At 40.3% G+C, this 10538-nt stretch overlaps 1 non-coding gene across 1 annotated transcript; it reads left to right on the forward strand.

The window, feature by feature from the left end:
• The first annotated feature begins 8912 nt into the window (after positions 1–8912).
• TRNAW-CCA (transfer RNA tryptophan (anticodon CCA)) lies at positions 8913–8986 on the forward strand. The gene has a single exon. It is a non-coding gene; the product is annotated as a tRNA-Trp (tRNA).
• The last annotated feature ends 1552 nt before the right edge of the window (positions 8987–10538 follow it).

Below are 10538 nucleotides of genomic sequence, written 5' to 3' on the forward strand. Positions count from 1 at the left end.
TGGTCGTCATCGCATGATGCACCCCATCTTTAGTTCTCATTACCCACTTTCATCCACCTCAACCCACCTCCAATAAAAAGTCGATTTCATGCTTCACCAGAAATGAATTTCTTCCCCTTCCAACTTAAATGTTCTGCAAACCCGTTCTTACGAAACTGGTAACGAGGGCTAAAATTCGATTGAATTTAAGGTACTGTGTTTTAGCTTTGTTTATTCACTAAAATCAATTAACTGTGGCAATTATGTTATCTTTCATTTTAAATGCATGACGATTGACATTAGAAAGCTTCAAAAAGGGGTATTATTCATAGATAAAATGGTACCCCTATTTGATTTCTTTTGAACAAACGGTGTAAGAAATTTAGTAAACATATGTCTTTTGTGCTCTTATTTTTTTTATTTAGAAAATATTTTTAAACTATCTACAACTACCGGAACATGTAATTGATTAAACATTGTATGATTTTGATTAACATGTTTATATGATGATTTAGTTATTAATAAGATCAAAGTTTGGTGGAGTTTTATGACCAATTCATCAGCACCTTCTACGCATAACTTCAATTGCCCTTCATGGTGGTACTCTTGCCCTAAACTTCGTCATGGTTCGTTTACATTTTTGTATTTTTTTTTGTCTACAGGTTTTTAACCATCTCAAAATCCAATATATGTACCATACCCTTCTCAATTTAAGTGGCAAGTTTATAATAAGGTTGGCAAAGAACTTGCTATGAAAATAGTAAATTTGTTTTGAATCTCCCTGAAACATAAAATATAAAGTCATTAAAAATCGATAATGGTCACATGACTTTTTGGATTTTTAGTAGTTGAAAAATCTTTATCTTCTCAAAGATGTTGTAAGGATTCTGTATGTTTTTTTGATTTAAAGGAAGATTGTAGAAATTTTTCATGGGTTCATTTTTATATAGCCTTTGGTTTATTTAGATAACTTTGTAGGACAAAAAGATGCTAGGTATGTATTTGAAGTAATTTTTTACTGCTAGATGATCCATTTTTTATTGTAAAGTTACTGTCTTATTAATTATAGCTGCTATAGCATGGGGAAGTTTTTGGAGTGGTATGGACAATTTGACCCACGGGTCTTGAGTAAGGTTGGGGATGCTTATTGGAGGTTTAACGACATGCAGGTCCATAAGGGATGTAATAGGGAGAATGGGCGGCTTTACCCTTGGTAACCGTATGTGTTAGAATTTTCCTTGTGCTTATATTGTTGACTGTAGTCTGTACATGCAGGAGATTTCTTATGGATTGTTGCATAATGGAGAGGTATTGGAATGACCATTCTTAGACTTCTTTAATGATTTTGGTAACTAAAGATGCTAGTTGAACGATGGAGAGTTCATTGCTATTTCTATTCACTTATGAAAAATGGGCAGTGATGATCATCTTAAAGAGGCTTTTGAGTTTTTTGATAAAAACATAAGTGGTTACATTGAGGAAGATCTTAGGGAAGCTTTAGTTGATGAAACTGAAACTGACAATAAGGACATCATTGCTGCAATTATTCTAAATGTTGATAGAAACAACGTTTCTATTTGTTCCATTTTTTTTATTCAAGACATTTTTGCGACATTTTATTTAGTTAATTTGATAATTTGATGGTTTTAGGATGGAAAAATTAGTTACGAGAAGTTTGAAGTAAAGATAAATCTAATGAGAGGAAAGCATTTAAAATCTTAATAAATTAATTTGGTCACTATAAAGAGAGAAAAACTTATAGGATAAGAAAGATGAACCAGGACAAACACACAACATATATTAAAACCATGAAATCTTTAGATTTTCAGTTCAATGCTTTCATATGCTTTTTTACGTGGGATTCTAGAATAAATTACTGAATTACGACTCTTGAACAAGACATCACACACCCATCAGTAGCTAATTATATTGCATCACTACAAACACAATTCCAGCTCATGCAAAGCATGGACACCTATACTAGTTGTTATTATTAAACAATAAAGAAAACCATTTTTTTTAGTTTTTTTTTTGCTGCTGTGGTAACTAAATGATTTTTTCTTGCTATCGTTCTTTAACCGAATGTAACATCGGACTCCCAGGTATCTTATTTTATGCTTTAATATTGAGTTTTTGGAGAGAGACTCGGCGAGTAGGCGCTCAGACTCGCCGAGTAGGAGCACGGAGGGTCAGACTGATTTAATGGCGGACTCGGCGAGTCCATTCGTGGACTCGGCGAGTCCACGCTGTTTAATGAATCCCTAATCCCCGGGGTTTGAGACCTAATTAAAGGGGCTTATAGCCACCAATTGCGGCTACCAGATCCTTGAGAGAAACCCTTATAGTGCTTGAGCGTTTGTGAGAGAGAGAAGAAGCCATTAATGGACCTCTGTGGGGTTGTTTTGCAAGAATAAGTTGATTCCAGCTTGGAGGAGGCCAAGGAGGTTGCATTTTTGTGGACTTCAAGCAGAGGGCATCATCTTTGAGGTAGCATATCAACCCTCTTTCTGTTTTGTTAAAGCATCCATGGATCTAGGGTTTCCTATGCCCTTTATTGGGTTTATTTGTTGAGAATAAGGTCCCTTATCATGTTTAGACTTCATATCTGGACCCATAGTGGTCCATAGGAGGTTATCCATCTTGCTTTACGTTGGGTTATGGAAGAAATGAACTTAGAGTGTTGTATTTGGGACTAAATCATCAAGTAGTGTCATTTGGACGTTGCATGAGTATCAAGTTCGAACCTTTACGTGTTTATTAAGCTTGGGGAGGTTAGATCTATGGATTAGAGGAGCAGATCTGACCTCACAAGGTCGTTTGAGTTTGAGCATGGCTTGAACCGCTGATTCGAGATCTGAGAGCGCGAAGGGCCGCACTTGTGGGAAGTGCAACAAGAGTCACGAGGGGTCGTGCAGGGCAGGAGTATGCTACAAATGCAGGAAAGAGGGGCATATTGCGAAGAATTTCCCCAAGGGATTTTCTATTTGCTTCCATTGCAACCAGACCGGCCACCGGAAGGCCGAGTGCCCTCAGCTACATTAGGGATCAGCGCAGGGATCTGCGCTGGCGGCTAGGGCTATCGAGGTTTCGCCAGTGAAGGCTGAGGCACCAAAGGCTCGTGGGAGAGCCTTCCAGTTGACAGTGGAGGAGGTCCACGCAGCACCCGACGTTGTGGCCGGTATGTATTCTTCTCTCTAATTATTTGAGTCTGAGATATTATGCTTATATTATGCTATGCGTAGGTACCTTTCTTGTAAATTCTGTACCTGCCTTAGTGCTATTTGACTCAAAAGCGAGTCAATCTTTTGTGTCGTTAGCCTTTAGTCATCATATCAGTATTTGTCGAGAGGCTTTGAGTCGACCTCTACGAGTGTCTATAGCTAACGAGCGAGTCGTGTATGCCACAGAAGTGATTCGAGGATGTAGACTTGAGATCTTCGGTGTGGGGTTCCCGATCGATCTAGTCCTGATTGCGATGGGGGACGTATGTGTCATAGTGGCATGGATTGGTTGAGCCAATTTGGAGTTATTATAGACTGCGAGCATCAACTGGTGATGATTCGAGACCCTAGTGGGGGAGTACTTATGGTGTACGGTGAGGGTACCCATCCTGAGTCAGCATTTTGTTCGGCTGCTTGGGCGAGGCAGAGTTTGCAGCAGGTTGTAGGGGATTTGTGGCCTATGTGATGGACACACGAGTAGCTGCTGGGAGGCCAAGTTCGATTGATGAGGTCCCGATTGTGTAGGAGTTCCCTAATGTTTTCCCCGAGGAGTTGTCGGGTGTGCCTCCCGAGAGGCAGGTGGAGTTTTGTACTGACTTGGTACCAGGGCGGCACCTATTGCCAAGGCACCCTATCGCCTTGCGTCGCCCGAGATGCTGGAGTTATCTTCGCAGCTTCAGGAGCTGCTAGGGAAGGGGTTTATCAGACTGAGTACCTCACCTTGGGGAGCGTCGATCCTTTTTGTCAAGAAGAAGGATGGTTCACACCGGATGTGTATTGATTACCGGGAGTTGAACAAGTTGACGGTCAAGAACCGTTATTCGTTGCCGAGGATCAACGATCTATTCGACCAGTTGCAGGGAGCGTCCTAGTTCTCCAAGATAGAATTGAGGTTGGGATATCATCAGATGAGCGTTCGGGATGAAGATATCTAGAAGATAGCTTTCAGGACCCGTTACGGGCATTACAAGTTCGTGGTGATGCCTTTCGGGCTCACCAATGCACCAGCAGCGTTCATGGATCTCATGAACAGGGTGTGCAGGCTGATGTTGGATCGTTCAGTGATCGTATTCATCGATGATGTCTTGGTGTATTCGAGATCTAGAGAGCAGCATGAGGAGCATTTGAGGGAGATCCTCGGAGTTCTGAGATCGGAGAGGCTTTACGCCAAATTCTCCAAGTGTGATTTTTGGTTACGGGAGGTCCAGTTCCTCACCTCGTTAACTAGAAGGGGATATTGGTCGATCTGGCAAAGGTCAAGGCGGTGATGAGTTGGGAGGTGCCGAGGTCACCTATCGAGATCAGAAGTTTCTTTGGGTTGGCTGGTTATTATCGGAGATTTGTCAGGGATTTCTCTAAGATCTTCGTGCCACTCACCAAGTTGACCTGGAAGGGTGTTGCTTTTTCATGGGGTCTGGAGCAGCAGACCTCATTTGAGACACTTCGCCATAGATTGTGCGAAGCTCCGGTGCTCACACTCCCGTAAGGGATGGAGGATTTGGTGGTGTACCATGATGCATCGATATCAGGGTTGGGAGTGGTGCTTATGCAGAGGGGGCATGCGATAGCATATGCATTGAGGCAGCTGAAACCTCATGAGTCGAGGTATCCCACCCACAATCTGGAATTGGGGGCAACGGTGTTCGCCCTCAAGATCTGGTGTCACTATCTGTACGGGGTTCGGTGTACTATATACACGGACCATAAGAGTTTGAAGTACTTGATGGATCAGCCCAACCTAAATATGCATTAGAGGAGATGGCTGGATGTGGTGAAGGATTATGACTGCGAGATCCTGTCCCACCCAGGCAAGGCTAATGTTGTAGCCGCCCTGAGCCGTAGGGCGGAGGGCGTCCCGATACGAGATGTTTGCATGAGTTTGACAGTGATGACTCTAGTGTGGGACACCATTCAGGGGGGCCAGGCAGAGGCCGTGAGACCGGAGAACCGCAAGAGGGAGCGAGTGATCGTGCAGGTATCGGAGTTTGTTACCGATAGTCGAGGACTTATGACCTTTCAGGGTTGGATTTGGGTACCGTTTGTGGGCGGAATGCGTACTGTATTGATGGAGGAGGCGCATAGATCGAAGTTCTCGATCCACCCCGGGGCCACTAAGATGTATCTGGACCTGAAGTAGGAGTATTGGTGGCCCTGTATGAAGAGGGATGTTGCATGGTTCGTGGAGAGGTGCTTGACCTGTCACAAGTTTAAGGCCAAGCACCAGCATCCGCATGGTAAGTTGCAGCCGTTAAAGATTCCCGAGTGGAAGTGGGAACAGATCACCATGGATTTTATCATCAAATTGCCGAGGATTGCCAGGGGTGTCGATGCAATTTGGGTGATCGTGGACAGGTTGACGAAGAGCGCTCACTTCCTTGCCATCCGTGAGAGCTCTTCCACGGAGAGGCTGGCATAGTTGTACGTTAAGGAGGTGGTATCATGACATGGAGTACCGATCTCGATCGTCTCAAATCGATATGTGCGCTTAAATTCCAGATTCTAGAAGAAATTTCATGAGGAATTGGGTACGAGGCTGCATTTTAGTACCGCATACCACCCGCAGACCGACGGGCAGAGCGAGCGGACGATTCAGACGCTCGAGGACATGCTTCGGGCATGTATACTGGATTTCGGCGGGATTTGGGACACGTATTTTCCCTTGGACGAGTTTTCCTATAACAACAACCATCATTCGAGCATTGGTATGCCACCCTTTGAGCTGCTATATGGAAGAAGGTGTCGGACTCCCATTTGTTGGGGTGAGGTAGGGCAACGTGTGATGGGTAGTACAAAGATAGTGCTTCAGACGACAAAGCAGATATAGCGGGTCAGGCAGAGATTATTGAGCGCTCAGAGTCGCTAGAAGAGTTACCCGGATAGGCGTCGGTCGGAGCTCGAGTTTCAGGTCGGGGATTTTGTGCTCCTGAAAGTGTCTCCTTGGAAAGGAGTGATCTGTTTTGGGAAGAGGGGCAAGTTGGGGCCCCGGTATATTGGGTCGTTTAGGGTGATCGCAAGGGTGGGCAGAGTAGCATATCGTTTGGAGTTACATGCGGAGTAAGGTCAGATTCATGATACCTTCCACGTATCGCAGTTGAGGAAGTGTGTGGCCGATGAGTCGGCGGTGGTACCGTTAGAGGATATCCAGGTGGATGCGAGTCTGAACTACGTTGAGAGACCAGTTGCGATTATGGATCGGAAGGTCAAGGTTTTAACGAAAAAGGAAGTGCCCCTGGTGCAGGTCCAGTGGAAACATCGGAGGGGGTCCGAGCTGACTTGGTAACCGGAGCGAGAGATGCGTGAGCAGCATCCATAGTTGTTTGCGGAATGAGACTTCGAGGACGAAGTCTGATTCTAGCGGGGGAGAATTGTAACATCTGGACTCCCAGGTATCTTATTTTATGCTTTAATATTGAGTTTTGGAGAGAGACTCGGCGAGTAGAAACTCAGACTCGCCGAGTAGGAGCACGGATGGTCATTCTAATTTAATGGCGGACTCGGCGAGTCCATTCGTGGACTCAGCGAGTCCACGCTGTTTAATGAAACCCTGATCCCTGGGGTTTGAGACCTATTTAAAGGGGCTTATAGCCACCAATTGCGGCTACCAGACCCTTGATAGAAACCCTTATAGTGCTTGAGTGTTTGTGAGAGAGAAGAAGCCATTATTGGACCTTTGTGGGGTTGTTTTGCAAGAAGAAGTTGATTCCAGCTTGGAGGAGGCCAAGTAGGTTGCATATTTGTGGACTTCAAGCAAAGCACATCATCTTTGAGGTAGCATATCGACCTTCTTTCTATTTTGTTAAAGCATCCATGGATCTAGGGTTTCCTATGCCCTTCATTGGGTTGATTTGTTGATAATAAGGTCCCTTATCATGTTTAGACTTCAGATCTGGACCCATAGTGGTCGAGAGGAGGTTATCCATCTTGCTTTATGTTGTGTTATGGAAGAAATGAACTTAGAGTGTTGTATTTGGTACTAAATCATCAAGTAGTGTCATTTGGATGTTGCATGAGTATCAAGTTCGAACCATTATGTGTTTATTGAGCTTGGGGAGGTTAGATCTATGGATTAAAGGAGCAGATCTGACCTCAGAAGGTCATTTGAGTTTGAGCATGGCTTGAACTCGCCGAGTCCAAGAACACACTCGGCGAGTAGGATGAGCTTTCCCCATAAAACACACAGATGGTAACTCGATGAGTTGGGGAAGTGACTCAGTGAGTCACATAGGATTTTGAGGACATGAGTTCATGACTGAACTCGCCGAGTCACAATAGTGCACTCGGCGAGTTTGGTTAAAGGGTTGACCGTTGACTTTTGTTGACTTTTAGGGTTTGGACAACTTTAGAGTATTTGAGCCTTAAGAGGGGTAAAATGGTCTTTTACCCTCCTAAGAGTGCTAAGACAGGGAATGGTCTAGCCTAGGGAAATGTGTTGATGTCGAGTGTTTATTTTCGTGTGATTAGACGGAGGCTAGATCCTATTTCATGGAGACCGAGATTTTCGAGTCACCAAGTTACACGAGGTGAGTCTTCTCACTATACGTTACCTAGAGTGGTATTATGAGTTGACCGGAAGGTCTTATCTGCTATGTATGAGATTGTGTGCCATGTATGAGATTATGTGCTATGTGATGTATGTATGATATATAATTGTATAGACCGGACCGGATGGTCCAACGATTCAGACCGGGCCGGAGGGCCTAACGAGTTATGACCAGACCAGAGGGTCCCGCTGAGACACATCGACCGGAGGGTCGTACAGTAGCCTCGAGTGGTGTATGTGTTGTATGTGGTATTTTGGGAACCCACTAAGCATTTATGCTTACAGTTGTTGTGTTATGTGTTTCATATACTAGCGAGGACCGTAGAAAGGCATCGTCGTAACCCGTACACACAGAGAAGGGATTTGATTTTATGATCTTGGGATATGTTATGATTTGATAACTATTGTTGAATACTTTTGAGAATTTATTTATATAAAATTGATTGTTGAAAAATAAAAAATTCGTTTTGAAAATCTCATCGTTACACTGAAGTAATGATTTTTTTTTCTAAAACCATTTTTTGTATGCGACAAGTGGTTTAACAAATAAAAATATATTTTCATGTTTTTTTAAAACATATAAATGTGAAATACATTTTTATAATGTATAAATACATAAAAATATATTTTCATTATATATATATATATATATATATATATATATATATATATATATATATATATATATATATATATATATATATATATTACAATGTATAAAAACATATAAATACGTTTCTAAAATGTATATGTTGATAACGTACAAATATATAAATATATATAATTACGTTTTATGAATGTATAAATACATATAAACATTTAAAAAACATAATTAAAAATGTAATCATATTTTTAAAGACATTTAAAAATATTTTTGGTGTGAATATATATATATATATATATATATATATATATATATATATATATATATATATATATATATATATATATATATATATATATTGGTAGCGCCTTTTTTTTGGGTAAAAAAAATATCACGGCTTCCAATCCTATCATCCCTACCTATTCGTCTCCTCTGGGCAGTCACGAGGGATCCATTTAAATCGATTCGGACATACATAATTTACATTTTCTGAAACTGTATGCATGTTTGATATTGGGGGTACAAAAAGAAGCCTTTTCTTTTTAGTTGTATCTACTATGATAAGAAAGCGTTCTTAGTTCAGTTTGGTAGAATGTGGGTCTCCAAAACCTGATGTTGTAGGTTCAAATCCTACAGAGCGTGATTTTGTTCTTGTTAGCTCTAATTAGAATTCAAGAACTTCACTCATTTGAACAACAATCTTAATTAGGGAGAGTATCAAATGAGAACACCTAAAATGTTGAGAACGCGAGAACAGTTCTAGACCAATTATTTTATAAGGGCGTATTAGTAACTTTATATAAATATTAATTAATGATTTCCTAAAATATAGGAATAATGATTTTAATTACCTAACAAAATTAATATTTCCTTTTAGTTATATATATATATATATATATATATATATATATATATATATATATCATGATTTTTCCCAAAAATTATTTATGACCGTTTCAAAAATATTATCTAAAAAAATTAATATTTCCTTTTATTTTAAATTTGAGATGAAAATCTTAAAAAAAAAATATTATTTTCTACTATTTCACGTTTTTGTTTTTCAAAAAAAAAAAAAAAGAATAGAAATCCAATTCCAGATCAATACACTTCCAATCATAAATGAAAACACATCAAATTACAAATAATTCAATGCATTTTTCATAAATTAAAAATAAAAAATAGTGTAAAAATTCTCATTTTTTCATAAAATGAATACCTCTAATCATAAATAAATACACTCATTCAAATGAATACACTACTATTCATAAATAAATACAATCATTCACACACGAATACGTTGTAATTCACAAATAAATATACTGTTATTTATAAATTAATACACATTCTATCATAAATGAATACACGTGTTATTCATAAACGAATACAACCATTCGCACATAACTACAATGTTATTCATAAATGAATACATGTGCTATTCATAAAAAAATACGTACAACCATTCACGCACCCCCTTCAAGAAATTATTACCAAAAAATTCGAAAATTAGGATTGTGTTTCTTTCTTTGCCTCTGTTCTTCAGAAGTTTTTCCAGTTGGTCCTCCCATTGCAACCATTCTACCTCCTGAACACTCAAGCAAATATTAACACTCAAACAAAATCAACACTCCATGGTCAAATCAATATGTATAAGTATAAAATCTTTTTGTGAGATATAAATGATCAAGAAACAAAAACCCACCGATTCACTGTAAAATATCAACACCCAAATATCTATACCTTTATCAGTTTCTATCAAAACAAACAAAGAAAAAGGAATTTTTGTTGTTCTACTTTTCATCTCTATCAATTTCTGTCAAACAACCAAACCCAAACACCCATCTAAACCTATTTATTAAACTTCATTGATTTACAGTCAAAATAAAAAGAAAAGAGAAGAGAATCATTACCGATCGAAGCAACTGCCCCATCGAGACCACTTCCTTCATTCCAGTCGAGACAGAAGAAGCGCCCTCTAGCTGCCATTGCTGTTTTCATTTTCTCCTCTGCGAAATAGTGAAGCACCGTAGGTGTTTCTCCCACTGAACGATTGATCGCCTCCCCTCCTCGTGGCTGCGTGACCACCGAACAGCCCATCCGCTCATCTTCTATCGATTGGAGAAAAGCACCCACCAAGACCGACGAGTCACACCTGACAGCTGCACGAGAAGAGCAAAACTTCGTTGCTTCTTCATGC

The sequence above is a fragment of the Lactuca saligna genome, chromosome 8, assembly GCF_052625555.1.
Source record: "Lactuca saligna cultivar CGN05327 chromosome 8, ASM5262555v1, whole genome shotgun sequence".
Taxonomy (NCBI): Eukaryota; Viridiplantae; Streptophyta; class Magnoliopsida; order Asterales; family Asteraceae; genus Lactuca; species Lactuca saligna.